The sequence below is a fragment of the Protopterus annectens genome, chromosome 12.part0 (assembly GCF_019279795.1).
Source record: "Protopterus annectens isolate FY-2018-M chromosome 12.part0, PAN1.0, whole genome shotgun sequence".
NCBI lineage: Eukaryota > Metazoa > Chordata > Ceratodontiformes > Protopteridae > Protopterus > Protopterus annectens.
This window is the reverse complement of record NC_056746.1, coordinates 764,610,522-764,638,340: the sequence shown is the minus strand read 5'-3', so window position 1 is coordinate 764,638,340 and position 27,819 is coordinate 764,610,522.

Below are 27,819 nucleotides of genomic sequence, written 5' to 3'. Positions count from 1 at the left end.
GTGTTAGAAGGGACACTGCTATACCTGTATGTGACATTATGATCAATACATGCTAGTTGACTGGTGTGCATGGCACATATATATATATATATATATATATATATATATATATATATATATATATATATATATATATATATATATATATATATATATACATGGCACAATCTGCACTGTCATGAATGTTATCCATGTCATTAATGTTGTCAAACACTTATGTATGTACTGTGTGCATCACTAGAAAAGGTACCACACATGCAACTGGTGTAACAACTTGATTGAGCATCACTAGAACAGATGGCACACATGCATCTGGTGATGAGGGTTCTGCACCATCAGACAGTAATGTTTATGCCACAAAAAGAATACTTAGGTTTGGCCAACAAGCCATGTGACAGCTCAATGTGACAAAGGTGGTACACTTCAGTTACACATCAGTGAAAGATGTGTAGGGAGTACATGAAGAAGGATGCACTGTACTCAGTTATTAGTGTGATGAAGGATGGGAACTATGGCGGTGTTATGGCCTCTGATTTGGATGTCCTTCACATACTCAATACTTGTGTTACATACAAGGGAGCAGTCAGCATGGTGACCTCATGCTGGCAGATGTTCCACTAATCATCTACCCCAGGATACAGGTCAATTTCCTACTGGTTTGTTTATAGGGTGTGATGTCCATATTATACTTGGGTTTTGTGGTTGTTTCTCTGATATAATAACCCCCCCTCCCATATTTTCTTGTAATTGCAGGTGTTGTAATGGCTGTGGCTGCAATCTTTGTTGTGTTGATATTGTCTGCATTATAATAATATCACAGTTGGAGTCAATGACACTGCACAGTCTGTAGTCCTTCAGGCAGCTGTTTGGACACAGGATGTGTATGTCATTTATGATGTTCATTACTTAAATAATGGACAGGAAAGGGTCTAGCAGACAGTCCTGATGTACAGACCTGATCACTGGACCCAAGATATATGCCACTTCATGAATGTCAACACATTGAGGTGCTATGTATGTGATACACTGGTCTAGCCACTTGGTGATATAGGTGTATATGGCCAAATCTAACAGTGTTGAGTTAATACCTTCATGTGGATTTGTGTCAAATGCCTCAAGGTTGTCAAGTTCAAAAGAATGATAGTGTTATCATCATGCATGCTCTCAATGATCGCTTTAAGACATCTAACAGATGTAAGAGATATCACTAGTGTCCATTTAGAAAAGGTCTATGATGATATTTTGGTCTACTTCACAGATGAGGGGAGTCAGGATGTGCCTATATGTGCATACAATGGATGCTGTCCCCCCAACTCACATGAATGCATGTTGAAAACACCCTTCTACAGCAACATAGTCTGTGTGGAGGGTGTGTTGAATTGTGTATTAAACTGTGTCAGGAAGGTGTATGTGATGAGTCATGTAATAGGTGAGCTGTGACGTTGTCACAGCCCATTGATTCTGTGTGATAGGTCTGTATGTAGATAAGATATTTTTAACTGGCATAGGGTTTGAATTCAATCCCCCATGCATGGATCATTGAGAAAGTCTTCCAGCTGGGGATTAATCCTTGTGTCACTAGATGGGTAACCAGTTGGCTCAGTGACAGAACACATACTGTGAAAGTTGGTGAAACAACCTGTGCCAGTAGAGCTGTCACCACTGGTGTACCCCAGGGATCTTTACTTGGCCCTTTACTGTTTTGAATTTATTTCTTGACAGTTCAGGCTAAAGTATATGGCCTTTGCCTTCCTGCATTTGGTGATTCTTCCATACTGGCTGCAGTCACTGAGTCCAACAATGATGATATACTACAGGACGGGCTAACACAGACAAATGATTGGTGACAAAGTTACATAGCCTACAAATAAATGCAGAAATGCTTCTTTATTTTGTTGTTTTGAAAAATGGAATTCCATTCTAATTACAGCATTGACAACAGTTCTGCTAAGCTGAAACCCAGTGATGCAAGCACTTGGAGCACATGTAGATAGCAATCTGAATTTCGACCACCAAGTGTCCACACTGATATTGAAAGCCTATGTAGTGGACATTATAAGTCACACCATCATATTCAGATCTTAGGATTGTATGACAGCACTGTACTCAAACCTCATCAGACCACTGTACTCAAACCTCATCAGACCACCAAGTGTCCACACTGATATTGAAAGCCTATGTAGTGGACATTGTAAGTCACACCATCATATTCAGATCTTAGGATTGTATGACAGCACTGTACTCAAACCTCATCAGAACACTATAATGCTCTTTTTTGCATGTACTTCACTAGACACATGCAGCAGCTGGAGAGACTACAAGTGTTTCTCACCAAGAAAACACAGAGCCTAAAAAACATGCCATGATGTATGTGGAAAGAATGAAAGCCATGTCACTGTGAATGACATGGCTTCTCCCTGGCATCCAGGCCAGAATCTGACCCTGACCTGGTAGAAAAAGTGCATATCCACAAATCAGATATAGCTGATGACATCAGCAGTGTCTGTTGAGGAGAATATGGTAATAACAGTGTCCCATATGCTGACATAAAAGGCTCGCTGTAATGTCAAGCAAGAGCTTAACACTCACAGCCCCAGTTGACTGCAGTAAGAACAGAAAACCTACCTAAGTACTTAGACTACAGACTGCTGTATTTATGTCAAGCACCACAGCTCAAGTCTGCCTTGGAGTGTCTCAGGCAACACTTTATAACTGATGATATCATCAGTGTCTGTTGAGAAGAATATTGTAATGGTGTCCCAAATGCTGGGGTAAAAGGCTGTCTGCAATGTCCAAACAATAACACAAATAAACACACACACACACACACACACACACACACACACACACACACACACACACACACACACACACACACATGACTGCAGTGTGAATCATACCTCTCAACCTCTTACTGTAAGAAATCTGGACAAAGCCTGACAAAATGGGGGGTACAAAGGCCCCAAAACAGGGGCACATTTTACATATTACTCTTATAAACTTAGAACGTTGCTAGAATAGCAGGATTTGTGTTACCATACATTTTATGGGGGAAATGAAGTCTGAAACTCAAATGATTGTCATTTTTTTATTGACTTTAATCCTTAGATCATCACAGTGATTTGTCAAAAAACCCCACAATTTTTATGAGGAACAGACCAAAAATATGAGGCAAAAATCTGGGCATTCTGTGAAAAATCTATATAGTTGAGAGGTATGATGAGAATAGAACCCCTGTCTAAGTACACAGACTACATAATGCAGTGCTTTATGCAAGTGCTGCAACAGAAGTCTGACTGTTATAAGACTGAAAGTCAACTTTTAGTGGATGACATCAGTAGGGTATGTTGGAGAGAAGATGTTGGGAGGCCTGCATAGGTTTACAGCTTCAAAGGTTCATAAGAGATTACTAGCCTAATAGCCCTAGGGCATTTACAAGCCTCACTGTATAAAACCACAAGTACCCTTATTGAGCATAGTTAGATAGTCATTGTTAGCAGAGAGATTTTGTGATCAACACCCATCCAGTTGTCAAGTTTGAGCTTGAATATGATCATTGAGGAACACTGATTCACATGCAGTAGGAGCCTATTACAGAGGAATGGCAATCACTGGGAGATATATCTGTCTCCCCAACATGTTCTGTTTATGCCACAGGCTAGATTGAGATCTCTGGAGCAAGTTATTCTTGTCCCATTTGATTTGCAGATGTCCAGAAATTCCAGTAGGATAGGGTCTGAGACTACTTTGTATGCCAGGCATAAGTCACTTCTCAGCAGCCTGCATGATACTCAGTACAGTGGCGGGTCTTTCAGTCTTTCCATGTTTGTCACATTTTGGTGGCCATGGTTTCTCTCAGTCACAAACCTCTGTGTTTTCTCCACTTGCTGAAGGAGTCTGGTGAGGTAAAGATAGAAGGGATCATTCACTCAATTAGTGGTCTGATAAGAGTAGAGTAGCAGCAGAGCTATGACCTCCCTGGTCTGGAATGTGATGGCCTTATTTATGATGCGTGCAATGTAGAATGTGTGTCTAACCACTATGGACATGTAGTGATTGAAGTGTAGATTGCTATCAATATGTATTCACAAGTCTTGTAATACTGTGTTTGAGCTTAGAGGGGTGCTATGTATATCACAATTGGCAGGGGTACTACATTGCCAAAGGGGGCAATGAGGCATTTTTTGCTTTAAGGTTCCGTCCATGAGTTTGGCACCAATCATTTGTCTGTGTTAGCCCCTTTTGTAATATGTTAACATAGCTAGGGGACTCTATATGAATTTGCCCAGTTGACAGTCATCTCAAAACTGAGTAAGCCACAGGCCATCTACCTCTACCTGGACTTCAGAGAAATAGTTTACAAGCAGTTGAGGGCCCAGCATAGATCCTTGTGATATTCCACAGGTAAGTGGTCTAGTGGTGGAGGTGCAGTCCCCAACTTTGACAGTGTATATTCTGTCAGTGAACCAGTTGGCTATCCATATAGTAATGTATGGGTTAATCCCCAGATGGGACAGTTTCTCTGTGATACTTGAATGGGGAATAGTGTCAAAAGCATTGGATAAATCATCATATGTCCTGTTATCCCTCTTCCGGGTTTGTTGGGTCATTATCAAAGACCAAAATTGGTCAGGTCGAGTGTGTTGAAGGTCACCTAAGTCCCTGTGGATAAGGCCCATGCTGATCCCTTCCCTAGCCTTGCAGATAAGTTTTTTAGGCTTATGAGTCAATAGTTATAGTTCTGCATGTTACCAGATTAATGTGCATTGCATATCACACAACATTTGATATTAATGTCTGTAATTTAGGTGATATATGTGTGGAAAAAGTACTGAAACACCAAGGTTGCAGTGCTTTGGGGAGGCAATGGCTGTATTGTAAATATATGAAATATTGTTAGATAGGGCCTTCAAGTTTATTATGGTTCTACATGTAATTTTATGTCATAGAAAATGGAAAGTAAACAGCAGTAAGACAAAATAATATTTACTTTTCCATAGCACAATGAGCAACAGGTTTGCACAATGGTGGACAAAGTGTTTGCGCATGTGAGATACACATTTTCAATACTTTCCATGTTTGCGCATAGTTAAGCAGTGTGCAAATGCGAGCTGCATTGTGAAAAGTCTGAGAGTTAGTATTAAGTCTATGAAACACACCTGTTGCAGCAAGTGTAAACACCTTGAAACATTTCTTTTTGAGCCCAGATGATACTGGGTTAAAATCCAGGTGTATCTAATACACTTACAGACTTTTAAATAAACATTGATAGTGTAATGACATAAATTCTTTATAGTACCTGTGTTGCTGTGTGCTGGCATAATGCAGCATGATAAAGCGGCATTGCACAGAGATAACTACAGCATAGTTCTGTCGCTCACCATCACTGTGCATTGGTGTATCATGTGAAACTCTGTGCAAACACAGAAGCCAAAAAGTGAAGAGAGCCATTGCCTTTTCTGCTATGTATGTGTGTTGTGTGTGATTCTATTTTATGGCCAGATTATATGTGTTAAGATGGTGTAGATAGGAAAGTGGTGTAATGAGGAGCAAGCAGGAGGAAGAACAAAGGGAAAGAAATGCAGGAATGTGCAGGAGGGAGGTAGGAAAGAACCACAGCTATCCATTTCTTTAACAGTGTAAACTGAAAATATGTGCAGAATATTAGCTGAATTTGGACTGTCACTTCCACAGAGAGGAGTGATAACAATGCAGTCATGTTGTATAGCCAATTGGACAGAATCAAGTGTGTCAAGAAGACATGTGCAAAATGGAGAGCTATGTATGGGATGATTTTTTTGTGGGACAGGTACCCTTTTTTAATTCAGTAAGAGAGGACTGCTGGGTAAGGGACATATGTATGTCTGTGTCAGGTAGGTTGGGTAGGTGAGGAAGCAAATGCAAGCAAACAAAACTAGAGACAGGGATGTTGATGGAAACAAAAGGTTGGAGACACCATGATTGGGGTGAAGAAGGGGACAATGCAGGCTCATGGACATCAAGCTTGGAGACAGTGAAAATCGAGTCCTCACCCATAAGACTGTCTTCACTGTCCTCTTACTCTGCTGGTAGCTAGAGTGCTTGATGTCTCCTCCTGCTATGGACCTTGAGAGAGAGCAGCCTCTCCATCCAGTGTAGGTGTACACCAATGATGTGGTGCATAACCCTACACACCATCCCTGGCAACTCCCTGTGGCTGATGAAATCACCACTTCCATCACTACTCCTGGCGGGTACCACTGCACTAGCTTCCATGGCAGTGCTACCTGAGGGCACAGGTAGTGCAGGAGTAGAAGATGCAGTGCGGCCAGGTTGGCTCCTAGACATGCTGGACATTGGTGCTGGAGCCGGTGGAGATGGGTAAGGCTGATCCACTGGTGCTGGCCTATCTCATTGTGCTGTGCACAATTTGGTGATGTGGTACGCATGGATGATATGAAGACATTTTGATGACTCATAATAGAAAATAAAAAAGAGAGATAAGGGTTGAGGTCAGAGAAAAAAGAAATACAATTAGTGTCATTATATGTGACATACAATCCATTAACACAATTATACAACTTCAGAAGACAAAAAACACCAGCAACTGAGATTAAAAGACCACTCACAACAAATGATATAAACAACCCATAGAAAAAAGCAATATGAGTGGTCTGACACACAGCCAGGTTATGAGTAAAACATGTAAAAGTTTATTAAAAGTTGCTAAGCACTTTTGCGAGTACCAAGCTCACTTCTTCAGACTAAATAAATGTTAATTACTAAGTATCAGCTTTAAACCCCTTTCAAAAATCCAACAACCAATCAATGTAATCTTACTAAAAGTACATGATTCTAAGGCAACAGTGTAACATCATAATGTCCTACTGCAGAGCTTCTTAAAGGCACCTCTATATGTCAAAAATGTCAGCTGTAACTGAACTATAAATATGCACAATCTATAATTCAAATCATTAAATGCTAAGCATCACTAATCACAAAACACATGATATTAAATAAACAGCATCTAAAAACAAAAATAAAAACAAAGATGAAATGAAAACAAACAAAAAAAAAAAAACCTCCTAATTGAAACACTAGATACAAAAAAAAAAAAATGAAACGACCTAAAAAATAAGTTACACAAAATGAACTAACTAGTCAAAATACTAAAAAAATGTAAAAATATAAATAACATAGATTAAATTCATATTAACTTAAAAAAAATCAACCTATATATTAATCACGTCTAAAGGTTAAACAGCAGAGTGGTCATTTAAATAAAGGTCTAGTTTTTAAAACGGGTCTCAATGATACGTGTCCATTGAGACCAAACTCACTATCTACTCATAACCTAATAATCCACTTTGTTTCTGTTACCTCCGCTAGGTTATGTTTATCACCTAGGCGATGTCCCTGTACTATATGGTCGATCACTAAGAATTTGAAAGTATGGTGCATGGGTGTTAGCAACATGCTTTGCTAATGAGTTAGTTAAATTCATTACATTAATGTTATATAAATGTTCTCTGACCCTATCTCTTAACCGCCTATTGGTCTCACCTATGTAGAAAGACCTACAGATGATACAATTGGCCAGATAAACAATATCAATACTATTACAATTCGCTGACACTTTAAAAGTATATAACTTTCTCGTACAGGGGTGTTGAAATTTTCCACTATTATCCATATACTGACAGTACTGCGGTGGTGGTGCTGCAGTAGCATTGTCGCCTCACAGTTAGACGTTGCCTGTTCGATTCTCAGTTAGAGTGTCTTCTGTGTGGTGACATGTGTGAATGGGCATTCCTTCGTTGAAGGTTGTGCGTTAGGCCCGGCAAGCCAGCATGTAAAAAATCTACTGCCAATCATTAGCGGACCGGAGTTCCGCTGTGGCGACCCCTAACCGGGAAAAGCCGAAAGACACAAACAAACAAATCAATATACTGACAGTAATGGCATGTTCCACAGGGATAAGTGCGCCATCCACTACATACATCCAAAGTGTGAGGTTGATTAATATCTTTATAACCACATAATCTCTTAACAGTTTTTTTGTTCTTATAGCTAAACAAAGGTTTCTCACCTAGAATACTTTTTATCTTTCATCTGTAACTAATATAGTCCATTGCCTACCAATCACATCCTTTATATACTTAACATAATTGCTATAATATAATGAACATCTCACCTGATCTGTCTTCCTCAATATATTTCTCTTCATAACAGGCTGCTCAGAGAAATATGGTCATGCACTAGTATTTCTTAACTGAGAAACATTATTGCAGACTTGATGCCAAGATAATCCAAACAATAACGGAAATGAGTCCGCTCTCCCACAAGGCAAATTCTTCCATGATGAGTAAAAAATATATATAATAACCAAACAAGCAGTCACAGCACGGAAGTAACCAAGGCTTTTTCTGTTAAAAGTACTAAATGTAAAACTTTCAAGTTTATACGTTCAAACGTTCAAAATACTGAAACATTCGATATCAGGATCTGTTTATTAGTAAATAACAAACGGTTAGCGCTTTCACCCAAGTGGCTTCATCAGACCTTAAAAACATATACTAATTACAAACCCTTTTATAGAAGGGCTATGATACAGCCATGACATCATATCCTGTAATCAAACATTTAAAAATGTACATTTAAAAATACAATGTAAAATTCATCATGTTTAAATACAAAAAAAAGAGTAATAATGAAATGAAAATAAAAATAAAAATAATAATAATAATAAATTTCCCCCTTCCCCAATAATTACTTATACAAATGAGCTAGTTATTTCACTTTTAACCTTCTCTTTTTTAAAGCCGGTTTCATAGGTATTTTATCATTGAGCCCAGGTGTTCTATCAGCTCTAAGCTTAACTATCCATTTAATCTCACAATTCTCTGTATGACATATGATATCTCCCCCTCTGGGTCCAGGGACAATAGTTTGTAACACTGAGAACCTAAATTCATGAGTAGAATCATGGTTCTTCACATGCTTCGCTAGAGCATTATGATCCGAACCAATACGTATGTGATATACATGCTCCCTAATACGTTGTTTTAACTTTCTATTTGTTTTGCCTATATAAAACGCGGTGCATGAGGTGCACCTAGCTAAATAAATTACCTTCTCAGTGCCACAATGTGCTGTAGTATTAAAAAAGTAAACAAAACCCGTGACAGGATGTACAAAGCTATCCCTGGTATCAATAAACCTACATTGATTGCAATCTTGGCATGGCTCAGTTCTTTTATTACCCTCATAATTTAATTTTGTCTGTAGACAGGGATAGCACAATCTCTGCTTCAAACTCTGCTTATTCTTAAAAAGAAATTTGGGGGTATCACCTACCACTTCACGTATATTCTCCTCCAATAGTAGAACATCCCAATACTTACGTATTATATCACTTAGTTCAGGTGTATCTGCTGAAAGGAACATCGGTATTCTAACAAGGGAAGCATTGTCCCTGATAATGTTATGCTCTAATTCTCCCGCCATTGTGTCCGAGAAATAGGGACAAGCACTAGTTATTCTATCAATGTCTACTCCCGCCAGAACACCATCTATCTCATGTGGTTTATATTGCCTATTCAATAACATGGCTCTCAAGTTGGACAGCTCTTTCTTATATTGATCATGATTGGGGTTCAGCCTCGATGTCCTCATCACCTGGCCCTTAATCACATTCTTAAAAACATAATTGGGATGCATACTCTCCCTATGTAGTAAAGTGTTACAATAGCAGGCTTTCCTGTGAACTCCTGTGTTGAGAAGACCATTGGGCAGCCTATCTATCTGTACATCCAAGAAAGAAATATTACTTAATGAAGAATTCATAGTAAACTTCGAATAAGTTGTCATACTATTCACTTGCACAAAAAACTCATTTAAAGAGTCCTCACTATTGTTCCAAATAAAAAACAAGTAATCGACAAACCGTTTAAAGAAACCAACATTCCTCTTAAACCCATCAAGTTGAAACAAAAACTCTTCTTCCCAGCAAGCCATAAAAATGTTGGCGTAGCTATTGGCACAAGGTGTGCCCATAGCCACGCCATCATTCTGGATGAACAAACTATTCTGGAAAAGAAAAAGATTATTCTGCAAGACAATCTCTAAAAACAAAGATACCAAGTCGATAGTTTTCACATCATAACCAGAATGTGCAGCCATGTACCGTTGAACACTCTCCATACCTTCTGTATTAGGTATCACAGTAAACAAACTGGTAACATCCATAGTAACCAAGAAGTAATATGCATCATCACTCACTGTTCTCATATAATCATACAAACATATCAGAAATTGCTTACCATCTTTCAAGATGTATGGATTAGCATCAACAAGGGGTCTCAAATGATATTCAACAAACAAAGATAATGGTTCAGTGACCCACCCTCGACCTGAAACAATAGGTCTCAAGGGAGGGTCACTCAAATCCTTGTGCACCTTCGGAAGGCTGTTGATGACAGGAATTAAAGGATTATTAACATATAAGAAATGATATAACTCAAAATCTACACATTTACTCAACAAAGCATCATCTAAAACATCATACATCTTAAAAACTTTATTCTCAACACTTGCTATATCAATGGGAGAATAAAAATTATTTTCGTTAAACAACAATAACATCTTAGCCTTATACCATTCACGGTCAAGGATAACCACAGGACCCCCCTTATCGGCTGGTCTGATGATGACAGAGTCATCATTTTTCAAATCTCTTAAGGCCATTCTTTGTTTATAGGCTAAATTGTTTTTCTTCTTTTTAAAGCCATCTCTCTTATTATTCTGATTATACTTATACGTATCATCTATGACCAATTTTGAGAAAACCTCCAATGTTGGATGAAGTATCGGGAAGTAGGTACTAGGTTTCTTAAAAGGTTTATAAGGCCCAGGACCTGCCATTGAAAAATCTAATTTTAACTGTACATTGCGTGTGAACAGCTTAAAATCAATTATTGTATCAGTAATATCATTTCTACTGGTAGGGATAAAAGATAAACCTTTATCCAGTACCTGAATTTCAGATTTAGACATAACTCTATTGGATAAATTGACCACTAATGACTTTCGACATGCTCCCACATTTTCTTGAGAGTTGGTCCATTGTGGTCCCCCCCGACCCCTTCCGTTTCTGACTCCCCCTGCTGTAAGACCTTTGTCTGGTTCCTCGATAGTGTGAGTCTATTGGGAAAGGAGCAGGTGGACAAGGGCCAGACATCTGTCCGCTAGTAGGGAGAGAGATTTTCCTTCTTACCGAAGGCTCTGTAACAATGTTTGTGCAAGATTGTGCACTACCTTCACTGCCAACATGATCTTTAGACTGTGTTTCTAAGGCTGAGGCAACATTGCATTCAGCAACAGTGTTAGTTAAAACATTAGAATCCATGTTATTCAAAACTACAGATGAGACTGAGTCACAACTGTTAGCAGTAACATTGATTTGCTGACCAAGTTCCATTGAGCCGGCGGCTCGATTCGCATTTATCCTGGGCCAAGTGAAAACTTGCCCTAATTTAAAATCATTAGTATCCCTGGCAATTTTGCTTCTCTTCGTTTCCAACAGTCGTTTCTCATAGATCATTACATTATCCAATAGTCTTTCCATACCGGAATCAACATTTAATTTGGGAAAAAGCATTGCTATACTTTGTTGTTGTTTTAATACATTGTCCCTTAAACTGTCCTCCTCACTTCAAGATTTAACTGTTGCCATTTGTGCAGTAGCTCGGGGTACAAATTCCCCGTAGTAGGCATTTTCAAAACCCGCAGTCCTCGAGGTATAATTTTACGACGTAGACATACCTCAAAGTGTTGCCGTTGCAGCTGCATTCTTTTTAATTTCAATAAATCCGCTTCAAGTTTCCCAAACGCTTCCATCAAGCCATTCAGGTTCGATGAGATAACGCCATTCGGCTCCAGATCTCCATGCGCTTCAAACGACATCAAGGGGTTGTCTACACCGGAAATGCAAGCCTGGAAACGATCTTTCTTCTGCTGTTCATCAGATAGGCTAGGTATACAATAAGGCAGTTCAATTGAAGTATCAGCCATGTCCCCGTGGAGAAACAGAAATGATGCCAAGATAATCCAAACAATAACGAAAATGAGTCCACTCTCCCACAAGGCAAATTCTTCCGTGATGAGTAAAAAATATATATAATAACCAAACAAGCAGTCACAGCACGGAAGTAACCAAGGCTTTTTCTGTTAAAAATACTAAATGTAAAACATTCAAGTTTATACATTCAAATGTTCAAAATACTGAAACATTCGATATCAGGATCTATTTGTTTATTAGTAAATAACAAACGGTTAGCGCTTTCACCCAAGTGGCTTCATCAGACCTTAAAAACATATACTAATTACAAACCCTTTTGTGTGAGGTTGATTAATATCTTTATAACCACATAATCTCTTAACAGTTTTTTTGTTCTTATAGCTAAACAAAGGTTTCTCACCTAGAATACTTTTTATCTTTCATCTGTAACTAATGTAGTCCATTGCCTACCAATCACATCCTTTATATACTTAACATAATTGCTATAATATAATGAACATCTCACCTGATCTGTCTTACTCAATATATTTCTCTTCATAACAGGCTGCTCAGAGAAATATGGTCATGCACTAGTATTTCTTAACTGAGAAACATTATTACAGACTTGTATAATCTGTTGTTGATGATTGTAACCTCTGCGTATGAAACTGGTACTAAGTATGTCTAACTCTTTTAAGAATCCATTATCATCCCCATTAAATCTAGAGGCTCTTACAGCTTGTCCCTTTATGATGTTTGAAAAAATATCTGGAGGATGCATAGTACTCCTATGCAAGATTTTATAGTGATAACCGGGATTCCAATGTATTTCTGTAGTAACTTTACCTTCTATGCTTTTTCTAATACATACATCCAAAAAGTCAATCCTATCCCATTTTTTTTGATATGACAAAAAATACACTTATATAATATTAATGTAATGAATTCAACTAATGTGTTAGCAAAGCGTGTTGCTGACACTTCCATGCACCATACCTTCAAATTCTTAGTGATCGACCATATAGTATAGGGATATTGCCTAGGTGATAAACGTAACCTAACGGAGGTAACAGAAACAAAGTGGATTATTAGGTTACGAGCAGATGGTGAGTTTGGTCTCAATGGACATGTACCATTGAGACCCGTTTTAAAAACTAGACCTTTATTTAAATGACCACTTTGCTGTTTAACCATTAGAAGTGATTGATATATAGGTTGATTTTTTTTTGTAGTTGATATGAATTTAATGTATGTTATTTAAATTTTTACATTTTTTAGTATTTTGACTAGTTAGATTGTTTTTTTGTAACTTATTTTTCAGGTCGTTTCATTTGGTTTTTGTATCTAGTGTTTCAGTTAGGAGGTTTTTTTTTTGTTTCATCTTGTTTTTAATTTTTGTTTTTAGATGCTGTTTATTTAATATGATATGTTTTGTGATTAGTGATGCTTAGTATTTAATGATTTGAATTATAGTTTGTACATATTTATAGCTGAATTACATTTGACATTTTTGACATGTAGAGGTGCCCTTAAGAAGCTCTGCAGTAGGATGTTATGACATTACATTGTTGCCTTAGAATCATGTGCTTTTAGTAAGATTACATTGATCGATTGTTGGATTTTTGAAAGTGGTTTAAAGCTGTTATTTAGTAATTAAAATTTACTGGGTCTGAAGAAGCGAGCTTGGTACTAGCCAAAATGCTTACCAACTTTTAATAAACTTTTACTTGTTTTACACATACCCTGGCTGTGTATGGGGTCACTTATTGTTTATTTCTATGGGTTGCTTATAACAATTATACAACTCTTTTAGCTGAAGTATTACATTTAAGTATACATCCTAACAGATACAGACTATACTACAGACTGCTGAAAGTAATCCTTGAAACGTGCACATATTGTACATACTGTATACGTGTTGCACTTATACAGACTACAGTTTACAGCAGGACATTTGTGCCAGTGGTATAAAGTTTTTAATTTAATGTAAATATTATTGAAGAAATAAGAGTATTGTACAGTTGGGGATTGTGGTATTTGAACCCACAACCTCTGACTACAGTCTAGTATCGGACTCTTACAATTGGTTTGTGCAGATTAATACATACTTAATTGCTTTTACAGTTGGGACATGCATATTCAATTTGATACAACATTAAAGACCAAAAAAGCTATTTTTTACTTTTAATGATACAATAACACTTCTTTTCTGCTGCTACACACCACTTGCTTCCCTCTGTCTCTCCAGTCGAGCAATATGAGCCTGTTGATCGAACTCTCATTTGGTGGGAGCTGGGGAAAGAACAGAAAGAAAAGAAGAGCATTATGCATACTAGTCTTCCCAATCTTTAGCTTTCTAAGTTTTACAAGTACTCTCTTATTGTCATACTTGCACAGCTGTGGGATGTCTGCAGCCTCAAATTTCTGCAACCAAAGGCTGACAATATCCCTTTTTCTCCTGTGTAGGTCATTAAGATGATGCCTGATTTGATCTCCAGAGCATGGGATATGAGTGGCACTGAATATAGTCTGGGGCAAACTATTCCATGCCTCAAACTTGTACTGTGAGCCAGAATAATCCTGCTGCAGAAGGCTTTGGCTGTGGTGATTTACCAGAAGTCCAATAAATATCCTGGACTTCTGAACACCCCACCTTTGTGCCCAAAAGTGTGAACCTTCCTCTCCAATACCAGGCATATCTACCAGCCAAACTAGACCATGGAAACTGATGCTTTCCCACCAGTTCCAGTTATTGTGTTTACTGGTAGTGTGCAAACCTTAACAATGATGCCAACAGCGTTTGGGTGATGTTAAGGGGAGAGCAGCAGTGCCAAGCATGGAGAAATTAAATAATTGAAATTGGAAGGTTAATCTGACACTTGCCTTAGTTTGAGGGATCGGTATTGATGTAGCCTGGAAATACATATTGGAAATTGGAAGGTAACTGTTAGGTGAGTTAAGTCTGCAGACTTGCACTGGGAGCATAAATGTAATGACCTGACATTTTTTTGTCTTTATATGCTGAGGAAAATTTACTTTTATAGTGTGATATTCAAACCTAGGGATAAGGCACAAGACATTTTCTTTCACACAGCATTGGTCTTCCATCTTTACCACAGAAGAAGTGCTGGTCAAACATAGTCAGGAATCATGCATAAATACAGGTGACAGTTTGAACTGTTACACATGTATGTGTGTGACCTCACAAGGTTATTGGATATAGATCCAGTTGTTTATGTGTCTTAGTTAATTGTGAAGGCCATGCAAGTCCAGATAGCAGAATTATACTTACGCAAATATAGTAGACAGTATACCCTCAGTCATACATCTGAAAATACAGTAATGGTGTCTCATCTCTCATACATATAATTCATATCAGCTCCACTATCTAAAGTGTTATAAGTAAGAGAGAACATAATAGGAAGTGGAACAACAGTAAAAATGTCTGGAATATCCTGTATTAGAACCCAGAACCATGTGTAAGGCAGTCCTACACTTACACCTATTTCCACAAGAATGTTGAAACAACACTTCTCTGCTTTTCAGTTCATTGCTATAAACTGCACTGTCACAACAGTAAAAATAGATTGCACACTCTGTACTAGGACCCAGGATTATCTGTACTCCAGCCCTACACTTACACCTGCTGCCACTGAACTAGTTACATGAAATTTCTTAATTTTCTAATCATTCTTGAGGCCTCTGTGTTAACTGCCATGCAACACCACTTAGCAGGTTTGAGCAGTGCCCAACAGACTTAGTACTATTAATCAGGTTTCAGTTATTGGCTGTCTGAGTCCTGTCTGCAGGTGTTTGATGGCTGCAGCTACTGGGGAACCCTGATAACCACCACACAGTGCTACTAAGCACACTTGTGTGATGGAATACAGAAACTGCAACAATGTATTGTTTTTGACCTTTGCCCTTTTACAGACACCCTGTTTGCAGGTGCTCTGTCTGCTTCCTGGGTAGCCCACTAGTCCAGTTTGTGCACTGCCATGCTTCGCAAAAATGAGATAAGTGCAGCCAAAACTGACATTCAGTTTTCTCTGTTTCCTGTGTTTGTGCTAAGCAGCACATAGCACAAACACTGCCACCCCCCCCCCAAAAAAAATAAAATAAAATGGGACAGGTAGTTGAAATGAGGAAAAGCAATCTATGACATATACACTAGAAAATCCTAGTACACATGAGATATTTCTGCATAGGTCTGGATTTGGACTCTCACTCCAATAAACCTTCAGAACACAGGAAGGGTGCTTTATCCCTCTTTGCCACACAACCAGCTTTGCAGCAGGGAACTGAAACATAAAAGAAAAAAAGTCATTCAAATGAAGCAAAGCAATCTATGAAATAAACACAACAAAATGTTTATTAGTAAACATGAGATATTTCTACATAGGTCTGGATTTCAACTGTCACTCCAATGAACTTTCAGAATGCAGGAAGGGTACCTTATTCCTCTTTGCCACACAAACAGCTTTGCATCAAGGAGCTGAAATTATTCTGCATACAACCAACTGCAACATCATCATCTAGAGTAATATGAAACCATACAGCTGCTATTTGTACATTTATTATTTTTGGATGTAGTGCACTAAGTGTCCATACAACCAGTTATGACATTGCTTGCAAATATACAGCTCTGTCTTACCTCTCTGTGTCTGTTGGTAATTCTTCTCTTATCTGACTGGTAATCTGAGACACTCAGTCTATAAAACAGCACGAAAGAGTCCAATGCTTTGCTATTGGAAGTATTTATTGTTTTTTTTTTAAACGCCTAGAACATCTCTGTGGTTCTCTTTTTTCTTGATTTACACTCAGTCTGTAAGCCATTCTATATAATTGTCCTTAAAATGTGTGAGGATATTAAATGGCAATAATATCATATGCAGTTGCCAACAAATGAAGGGGAGGTCAGATGTTAATGAACACAACCTGTGAACTGTGTGCTGCTTACTTAAATTTCCAACCTTGACAAAATTACATCTAAGACTTTGTAAGTCTTACCTGACACACCCACTGGATGTAGGACAGCCTGCAGTGCTATTGTGTTTTCCTTCTCCCAGCCAGTAATCATTCACATTTGTAATCCATTAAAAACAAGCACTGAGGGAGTGCCTGCACTATGTTTACATGTGCTACATGGAACCAAAAATTTGTAATTCAGCAATTCTAAGGAGTTCACACCTGATTTGTATCTTCACTGTGCTGACAGCCCTGAGTCTACACCATAAAATGGCAAACATTTACCTAGAGAAACTGAAGGTGAGGAGACTTGTTTATGTGGAGAACACAGAAAAGAGGCTATTACTTTGAGATATAGCTGCACAGAGAATTACTGAACTTGAGATGGTATGCTTGGATTTTGTCAGCTACATATGCTGGAATATAATTAAGAAAATGTATAATAGTTTAATATATATATTCTGATTAGCAAAGGCTTTTACACTTTTTTAATTTGACAGCACTTTTATAATTTCAAAGCTGGCTTGTTAGCAAAATGTGTCATTTGCCTGTTCTTTTTTCTTTGGGGGGAGCAAAGCTGCAATTTTGTTATGGAACAAACAATGATATGTTGCTATTGTTACTCTCTTCTTTTTGAATCTATCCTGTTTTTTGTATTTCAAATCTCTACACTGTTATTTCAAATCTCTAAACCGTGGGTAATACAGAAATGCTACCTTTTCTAGTTTATCTAGGAATATATATTTTGTAGTTATGTGATACTTATGTGTATTATCCTTCTGATGTCTTTTAGGACACCTAGGGCTATGCCACTCATGTATCTCAATCCTCAAAAAACACCCTTCACTGACCATGAGAATCAGATAATTATTGACACTTTTAGGCAACATGGTGCCTTCCAGCTTGAGAGGGGGCATGGAGATATGTCACACAGAAGGCAGATTTGGCAGCAGATTGTCACAGATGTTAATGCAGTGGGTGGCCACAGCAGGACATATGACTAAGTGCACCATAGGGCCACTGACATGATCTCATCTGCATGCAGGAGAGCAGCTGCAGTAGGATGTGATTGGATGGGTACTGGGAGGGACTGCTAAAAAGCCACCACTAACAAATGAAGAGTTTCTGTCCACTGTCAGGGATCCAGACAGCTCCTAGGAAAGTGCAGAACAGCATGTCCTTGACACTGGTGCTAATGTTTCAGAGATATCAATCATTTCCCAAAAAGGCCTTCCAGGTAGGCTTTTGTGTCTCAATTGTTGAATACCGTTGTATAATAAAACAATTTAAATCAACGTGTTACTTGTTTCATAAGAATTTTTTTGGGGGTTGAAAATTGATACAGTTAACAACACATTCTGATTGATTAGCTTAGGTTGGAGTTGTCATCCAAGTTTTTGTTGAAAATATAGTTACTGGGCATATAAAGGGGAAAAAGCATTAGCCTTTGTGTTAATGTTAATTATGATGATGTTATCCTTACCTTTTGCTTAACTTCTTCCAGGACCATCTGGCATGCAGAAGATACCATCATCTGCACAAGCTAAGCCAAACATTTTTATGTCAGTACTGATGAGCAATTCAAAGAAATATTTTAATGTGTGATGTTGAGTGTATTACTGTACTGTCTAATAGTGGCAGCACTGTTATTTTGTTAGCATATACTGGAGTATAGTAGTTTAGGTATTAATGTTTCCTGTGTTTTTTGCTTATTATTACAGGTGATACTGATAGTGGAAGTGTGGGACTTCTACCACCTGATGTCAGAATATCTGCAGACTCTGATGATGATGGTGGCCAAACAGAGGCACAGTCAGAGGTTGAATCTGACACTGAGGTTGACATACAGCCATCCCCTGAAATTCCATTGGACACAGCCAGTAGGCATTTGCCTTCCCATTCCAGTGAGCTCAAAGATATTGGACAGGTGGAGGGTGAGACAACTGACCATGGAAGTGTGGTTACTGCAGCTTCAGTGCATGTTGACGCTGGCCATAGTCAAAGTATGAGAAAGGTGCCATGCAGGAGGGTTGTTAGGGGTGCTCGGAGAAGGCTTGCAGTTCATCTTTCATCTGATCCAGGTGCCTCTTTCTGTGCCACTCAATGTATGTTGAGGACCATCATGGAGGTACAAGCATGTTCCCATAGGTGCTCCAGAGAAATGCTTATTGTTGTAGATGTGGCACATGCTGACATGCATGACTGCCTCCACCATATTGCTGATTCAATGGATTTGGATGAATGACATATTGGAACGAGTGGTGTCTGTAATGAAACATCTACTGGGAGGGAGACAGCATCCTCTTGTGTGTAGGTCAGCCACATCATCTGTTGTTAGCCAACGTGGCCATGCCTGACCATGCTCCCATAGTGGCAGTACTTCCACTGCTGTCAGTGGGTGAGCGCTCCACACCCAGATGTGGCAGAACATGGGGTCATGGTCCTGAGTGTACTCATGAAGGGAGCTCATCCAGCAGACATCAGTCACATTTGGGCAGTAGCAGTGCATCTGACTGTGGTCATGGAAGTGCCAGTGAAATTCCTGGCAGTACCAGTTCTCATGGTCGGGGACGACAACAATGAACTACCACTCTACCATGCATGGCTCACACTTTTCTGACATACCAAGACATTGTGCAAGTATAGAGCTTAGCTGTTTTCATGCAGTGCCAATTTTATGTAGAGGATCCCCCCCCCCCCCACACACACACCCACACTCATCAGTTACATGCTTCAGCCATGCAGCTTAAAACTAATTTCATCTTGCCATTTGCTGGTTTATCCAAATGTCTGCCTGCTTCTCTTTTTTACTCACACACGCTCACTGACCTTTTGCATCAGCCTAGGCTTTCTGCCCCCCCCAACACCCTGTGCAAGTGATGATAATTGTGCCATATCCCTGTTTTGTATATTTTGGATTCGGGAGTACATAAGCTTTGTGTCTGATGCCCAGGGTGCATAGCTGACTCAGTGCTTAGTATATCTGCATTTATGATGTTGAACTGGTACTTGTACCTTTGACTTATATTGGTCTTATAAAATTAGACAGTTGATAGCATCAAAATGTTCCAGCTTTATTTTATTTATTTATTTATTTTTTTATTGTGATGGTTGTGAAGTCTGGAACTGCAATCTGTGTCATTACTTTCTAACTTCTCTCTTTAATGATCTTCCATTACAAATGCATGATGCTAAACTGAAGGTATGCAGTGACCATCACTACTTTTGAGAGGTATGACTATGTGAATCTTTGATGACTGAGGCCTACTACTTAATAATGGACATATATAAGTCAAATAAATCTCTGCTTTCACATGTTATCGTCATTTTTGTACAAATCTTCCACCTTTTACTTTCTTGCAGTACTAAGTAGCACAATGCAAGGACATGCCAGTCATTCATATTATTACACAATACACTTGAGGTTCAGCACTTACCTTGTAAATACAGTAGCTGCAATAGTTTTAGTTCAGGGCTGACTCTCTCTGATGCATGCAGTACACAGCCAATATATGGAGAGGTAAAGGTTGTGAGAGTTGCCTACCATTAATGTTACTATATGTATGTACATAGATGAAAGGTTTTAGGTCCTTAGGTGGTGAATGAGTGTACTATGCATAGTTTCTTAGCCACTGTGAGGGTATATTGAGCACACCTACATCTATCTACATCCACAGCAGCAGCTGCTTCCCCCCTCTGACTTCTCTCCTGCATGTGGCTGTGGTGACCTTGACATTGGTGGTGGAATGTGTGCTCCTTCCTCTTGTTGATCCTGCTGAAGCTATTTTCTCAGGATGATGTTGTGTAGCATAGCTTATACTGTGAATATTTCAGTACATGTCCATGGATTGTACTGCAGATATACTGTACTACAGTTGTATCTACGCACCAGAACCATGAGTTCAGCAGCCCAAACATGTCTTATGATATTTCTAATTTCAGCATGTGCCTCATTATGGCATTCTTCAGCATGTGTGTGTGCATTTCTGATGGGTGTCATCAGCCATACTGCCAGTGAATAACCTGCATCCCCTAGTAAATGACCCTGTGTGATCTCCCCCGTAGTCAACATCTGATACATTTTACAGGTCTGCCAGATATGTGAGTTATGATAACTGTGATGGCTGCCATCACACATACATTCAAGAGGAGTCCCTTGACATTACAAATAAATTAGCAGTTAATAGAGCGAAAGCCCATTCTATTAATGAAGAGCCTTCCCTATTCCTCGGGTGGTGCCTTAATTTCTACATGTGAGCATTGTATGGCACACAGTACTTCGAGGTAGTGTGCTACAGGGTAGAACTCCTGCATATTTCTGGTCCTATCCCTAGGAGTATGGGGAAAATATACATGGTCACTAGCATGTTGGAGCATAGCATTCAAGAACTGATGGAGGATCCTGGATGCTGATGCCTGTGACACCCAGTGCATGTCCCCTGCTGGTCTCTGAAAAGTACCTGTAACTAAGATTCTAAGTGCTACACATACCTTTATCTCCAATGGGATGGGTTCCCCATGGTGTGCTCTGGCTCTGAGTTGAGGATGACAGAGGTCGCAGAGTTCCTGTAGTGTACCTCTATCCACCCTGTAGCACTCTACAATTTCCACATCTTGTAGGTTGTGATAAGTTACCCGGGGTCCAAAAACTCTTCTCCTTTTTGGCCTTGGTCTATTAGCAGCAGCAGCAACAGCATAGACTTCAGGTTGTTGCACAGACCCATGAATTAAAGCAACAGCAGCCCCTAACATTGTTTCTGTGTAGACTCCTTTCCATAGCTGTATTCCAATAGGTTTTGGAATTCACAGGAAAAAACAGCACTTAGTCTACATGGTTGCTTTATAGCTTGTTGAATAGTTTCTCCATCTTGGATTGGTTGACTAGGATACAGTTCAGCTGCTTATGCTGTAATTTGCAGTGTTTACCTTGTTTGCATGGATGTGTGGCTCTACACACAGGGTAGAGCCATTTACTGAAACCAAAACTGTGTGCTATCATGTGCATATGGTATAAACGGACCGTGTAGGCTTTATTGAATTTGGCTGTATGACAATTTTTTCATTTCATTTCTGATGAAATCTGTAGAACAAGCTCAAACTTCATCTACTAAATAACAAGACCTGTCTCTGCCTAAATCAAACCTAAACCCCCCCAACCCTGTTGTGGTTTTTGCTTTCACACCCTTTACAATTAGTAAGCTATTTCTGGTTTACTAGCTACCCAAGCTATATAACTGAATGCTTGCTGTAAATGCATGCTTTTAATGATCTTTTTTTACTTGTAGTTAAGTATATAAAATACGTGAAGTAAGAACTAATAAATGACTGCAGTCACCAGAATGTATAGTTTAGTGCTTTCATTTGCTTTAATTGCATGAACTTCTTTTGAAGAGAGTTCTGAAGAAGTTTGTGCAATTAAAGCGAATGAAAGTGCTAAACTATATATACATTCTGGTGTTTGCAGTCATTTATTAGTTTATTAGTTCTTACTTCACATAGTTTATCTAGATGTTTATTCAATTTTTTGTGTTGTAGAGGTGTTTTGGATTTATTCAGTACTTAGTTTCACCTGTTGTAGTTTTATTTTATTTTATTTTATTTTACATTTGTTAACCGGGCTAGTCTGGCTGGATGCATGTCCATTTTCAGCAGAGGACCGAGGAGAAAAGCTCCATTAACATACTCATAGCTAACAGTGAGAAAACAATCAAAAAATTAAAACAATCTAAAAAATTTAAACAATCAGACACAAATGCAAAAAGCAAACAGCAAATAAACCAAATGTAAAAAACAAGTAAGCAGATTAGGAACAGTTATTATGTAGTTTAGAAGAATTCAGAGGTAGTAGGAAAAGAGATAACAGTGGAGAGGCAGTATTACAATGAATTAATTGCTAGGGAGAGACTGTCAAGGAATGAAGAGGACTGAGAAAATAATTGTAACATATCGAGAGTCAGTAACAAATTCACTGATTACAAGTTAGAATAGTACAAGTTAATCCAGGGTACTAGTATTAGGAAAGAGAATAGCAATTGAAGTGAAACTGAAAGTATGAATTTGGGAAAAAATGACAAGATGTAGTGTTACAGCATACAGAAGGAAGAAGTAGGAAGAGAAAATGAGAAGAAGGAAGAGTCAATATGCAGGTAGGTCAGAAGAGGGATAAATCAGGAGTAAAGGATAATAATTAAGAGTGAAGAGGAGGGGACTGGAAAGAGATGCATTCTATGTTGAGCTCAGTCAGGATTAGAGCATGGGCATAGCCAGTGAGTTTGGAGATGGTGTTTTATTTGTTTTTTGAAAAGGTTAGATGAGCTTAGGGTGGTCAGTTCAACGGGAAGTTTATTCCAATATGATCCAACAGTATTTGCAAATAAGGAGTCACCTGCTTTATTGTGGGATTTAAGAGTAGTTACTAGAAGCTTGTTGGCTGAGCGAAGTGAGGTAAGATTTTTATATGGGGTGATTAGGTTATTAAGTATGGGTGTATTGGAGGGGTAGTGTAGAATGTTAAAAGTGATGACTAATTGACGCAGGAGTATTAGGTTCTGAAGTTAGGTATCTTTGTAAACTTGCAAACTATATATTGCTTTTACTTTGTGTCTCTGTGTATTTTTATTTTGATTTTTTATCTACTGTTAACTTTACTGTATGTTACTGAAGCTTTTCTCCTCAGGTCTCCACTGAAAACGGGCTTTTGGCCCAGCTGGACAACTCGGTTAACAAATGTCAATAAATAAATAAATAAATAAATTTGGCCTTTTTGGAATTTTATTAAAACTGTATGTGGTGGTTCAACTGATTACTCCTTTGATTCTGGGAGCCACCATGGGCTTTCTCTTTAGTGTAGACCATCTTTTCATTTACTAGTGCAGCCCTGCACAACTGCATTCTTTTTTTTCTTACTACAGGTAACATTTTTGACTTTAATCTTGATACTGGAGCAGAATGTAACATTTTGTCTGACTGTACATTTAAAATAATGAAGTTGCAGGGAACTGTGAGTAAATCAAAGTGTACTTTACTGATATATTGAAGACAGAAAGTAAAACCTTCAGGGGCAGACACTGGTAATATGTTTGTGAAAAAAATAAGAGGTATATGATATGTGGACATTTACAGGTGAGTAATTATATATGAAGCACTGCATATAGAATTGTTAGATTTTGTTTCAGAAATTTCATCAGCCTTTGTTGGATAATCTATGATTTATTTTGGTTTGTACAAGAAGCATACGTAGGATGGGGCAGTCATAGGAGTTAGATGCTGACCAATCTTTGGTGTATTACTTCTTCTTCTTTCGGCTTTTCCCAGTTAGGGGTCACCACAGCAGATCACCTGTCCACTCATGATTGGCAGTGGAGTTGTACAGTGTCGAGTTGCCAGCCAGGCGCCCAACCTTCCACAGAAGGCACACACACGCACTCACACCTAGGGACAATTTAGAGAGTCAAATCCACCTACTGCATGTTTTTGGGATGTGGGAGGATACCGGAAAACCCGGAGAAAACCCATGCGACCACAGAGAGGACATGCAGACTCCACACAGAAGGCACCCCAGCCAAGGATCGAACCAGAGAACCTTTTGCTGTGAGGTGACAATGCAAACCACTGCACCACTGTCATTCAGAAATAATGCTGGTGTTGCATACACTGTAGGAAGTTACTTGCTACAAATTTAGAATGCAATTTGCTGCAGTTTAAAAGAACAGAAAAATATTTATTTGTTTATTTATTTATTTAATCCTTGGTGATTGTACATTTCTTAAATGATGTTAAAATTTGAGAAATAAAGTGAAAATACATTGATAGTGAAAATGGTAAATATTTGCAGCAGTGAGATTCAGAATGACTATGAACTGAAAACAAATTATTTTTGTAATATTTCAATAAAAGTAAAAAAAAAGAAAGATAAATGATGGACTAAGCACAACTGACAGCTTGCTTGTTTGTACTGTTGGATTAATCTCACTTTGTGCCAAGTATAGGCTCAAGAAGAATGAATATTGCATCAGTAAAAATGTAGCAAGTCTGGAATAAAAACACAAAAACATCTTGATGCCTTGAAAAAACTTTTCATCTGTCACAATTCAGATCTGCAAACAAGGATAGGGTAGCACCATTGAAGTTTACATCTAGAGAGTGTTTTACTTCCAACAGTTTAGTGAAGAGACAGCTAAAACTGCATGAGTCACACCCTAACTTACTACAGTAGAGTTGTTTAACTGAATGTCGATTATCTGAAACGTCGGTTATCCAAACACAGCCTTCCAAAGTTTTTGAGTAGGAAAAAATCAAGTCTGAATATGTAAATGTTATATGTATTCACTTGTGCATGTTTTTTGAGCTTGTAGCCCACTCGTGTGTGAAAGATATTCTTTATTGTCCATTGGAATCAATGAATGTTTGAAAAGTGCATTTACTGCGTGCAGAAAAAAACAAGATTTTAGAAGTTTTTTATCCAGTTCAATGTATGTTTGATTATCAGAACAGTTTGATTATCCGAACTAACCTAGGTCCCAATTAGTTCAGATAATCGACTCTCTACTGTATCTGTCTTAAAGGTATACTGCTACTTGTAAACTCCTTATGCAACACGGTTCACCTTGATTAGTATTCTAATTTATTTAAATTGCCCAATCTGCTTTTCTGATCCTTATCTACATGATGGCAATATTTATCTGCTTCCTAGTGCTGTCTTTTGCAGCATATGTGGTCTCTCTTGTAAGGTGATCATTCATTTGCAAAGTGTAGTAGGTGTCTGCTCATTATTACAGATCATAGAATAAATCAAAAAGATGCTATCTTTCATCCTGAGAAGGGTTAACAATATGTCAGCTGAAGTCACTGCAATATTTCCATTAAGTTTAGTTGAACAGGGCCTCAGTACTTGATACATGTATTATGCTCCTCTCTGATTTAGGGGATACAGGATACTGAAATATTTTTAGGTGACTCTCAAAAGGCAATATTTACATATACAAGTAATGTAGCAACACTGGGCCTCCACTGAAAATGGGCCTCTACCCAGTCAGATACTCCTGGTAAACAAATGTAAAATAAAACATATATAAATAAATAAAATAAAAATGTGTGTGAATGTGTGTGTGTGTGTGTGTGTGTGTGTGTGTGTGTGTGTGTGTGTGTGTGTGTGTGTGTGTGAACTAAGTCCAAGGATGCACCAGAAGGACTTGCATAACAACACGGGTTTATTGAGCAATCCGTATAGTACAATAAAAGAAAACAAAATAATAGGTCTACATCAAATGCTCACATGATATCTGCTCGCAATACACTTGCTTGCTGCCACTTACTCAAACAGGCAATTGCTCAGACTCCCACTAACTCAGTCTCTCATGACTACTTAGTTCCCATAGCCCTACTAGAACCCTAACTCATACCTTAAAATTCCCTTCCCACTCCTTAACCCTAAAATCAGTTCTCTAAACCTAAAAGTCTAACCTTCCTTACTAAAACTAAACTCCCCTCCTGATCCTTTATTTTTGAGTTTGAGCATGAGCAGCAGCCTACATGAGCTACATGGTGCTCAGGTTCCTGGCTTCAAGACAGTGTGTTTTGAGAACTTGAGACTTGAGTGCCTGTAGTAAACGGCATTTAATTCCAATCAAAACAATACCCTACATTGCCTTCAGTTAATACAGTGGCAAAATTAGGCACAAAATTTCTACAGTACCCAGCTAATTTAAGAGAAGCTTTCAGCTGACTGTTAGTAGTGAGTATATACCATTTTTATGGCTCTTATTTTTTCTAGTTATGGTCTTATCACCCTCTTCTTATAAGGAACCTTCAGTATTCAGCTTCCAACATACCTGGTTACATTTTTTACTGTTTACAATCAAGACTGCCTGTGTTATAGGTACAAACATAGGCTGCACTTTAGGTGAGATTAATAGTCTTCTGAATGAATGAATATGACATCCAGGTATGCAGATGCATATCATGAGTGGAGCTTCAATGTTTTATCCATCAGCATCTGAAAGGTGACTAGGGCTCCATTACAGCCAAATAGCAACAGTGTATACTGAAATTGATCATCGGGGCTATAAAAATTTTTTTTTTTTTTTAGCAGAGGGTGTAACTTTTACCCGACACCATTCCTTCACCTGCTCTAGTGTTGTCAGTAAATGGCCTGCCTTTAAACTCATCAGTTCTGAATTGGGATGGATATCAAACATTGAAATGCTTTTCAGATTCCCAAATCTGTTACAGAATGCAGTTTAGGGACCGCCACTCTCTGTTACAGAATGCAGCACTATCTGGTTTAAGGACCACCACTCTCTTGTTATAGAATGCAGTACTATCTGGTTTACGGATCACCACTATCTGTTACAGAATGCAGTACTATCTGGTCTAGGGACCACCACTGTCTGTTACAGTACTATCTGGTTTAATGACCACCACTATCTGTTACAGAATGTAGTACTATCTGGTTTAAGGACTACCACTCTCTGTTACAGAATGCAGTACTATCTGGTTTAAGGACTACCACTCTCTGTTACAGAATGCAGTACTATCTGGTTTAAGGACCGCCGCTATCTGTTACAGAATGAAATACTATCTGGTTTAGGGACCACCACTATCTATTACATAATGCAGTACTATCTGGTTTAGGGACCAATATCAGGCTACCCCAGACCCTTCAGCTCTGCCTACTTTGGGCATTTTTTGAGCTGGTTGTATTGCTTTTGTTGGTCTAGTACTCTGTAGGGTGTCATTCTAACTTTCCATTTTAAGGGTGTCATTCTAACTTTCCATTTTATGGGTTGCTTCAGTACTATATTCTCTCAGTTTAG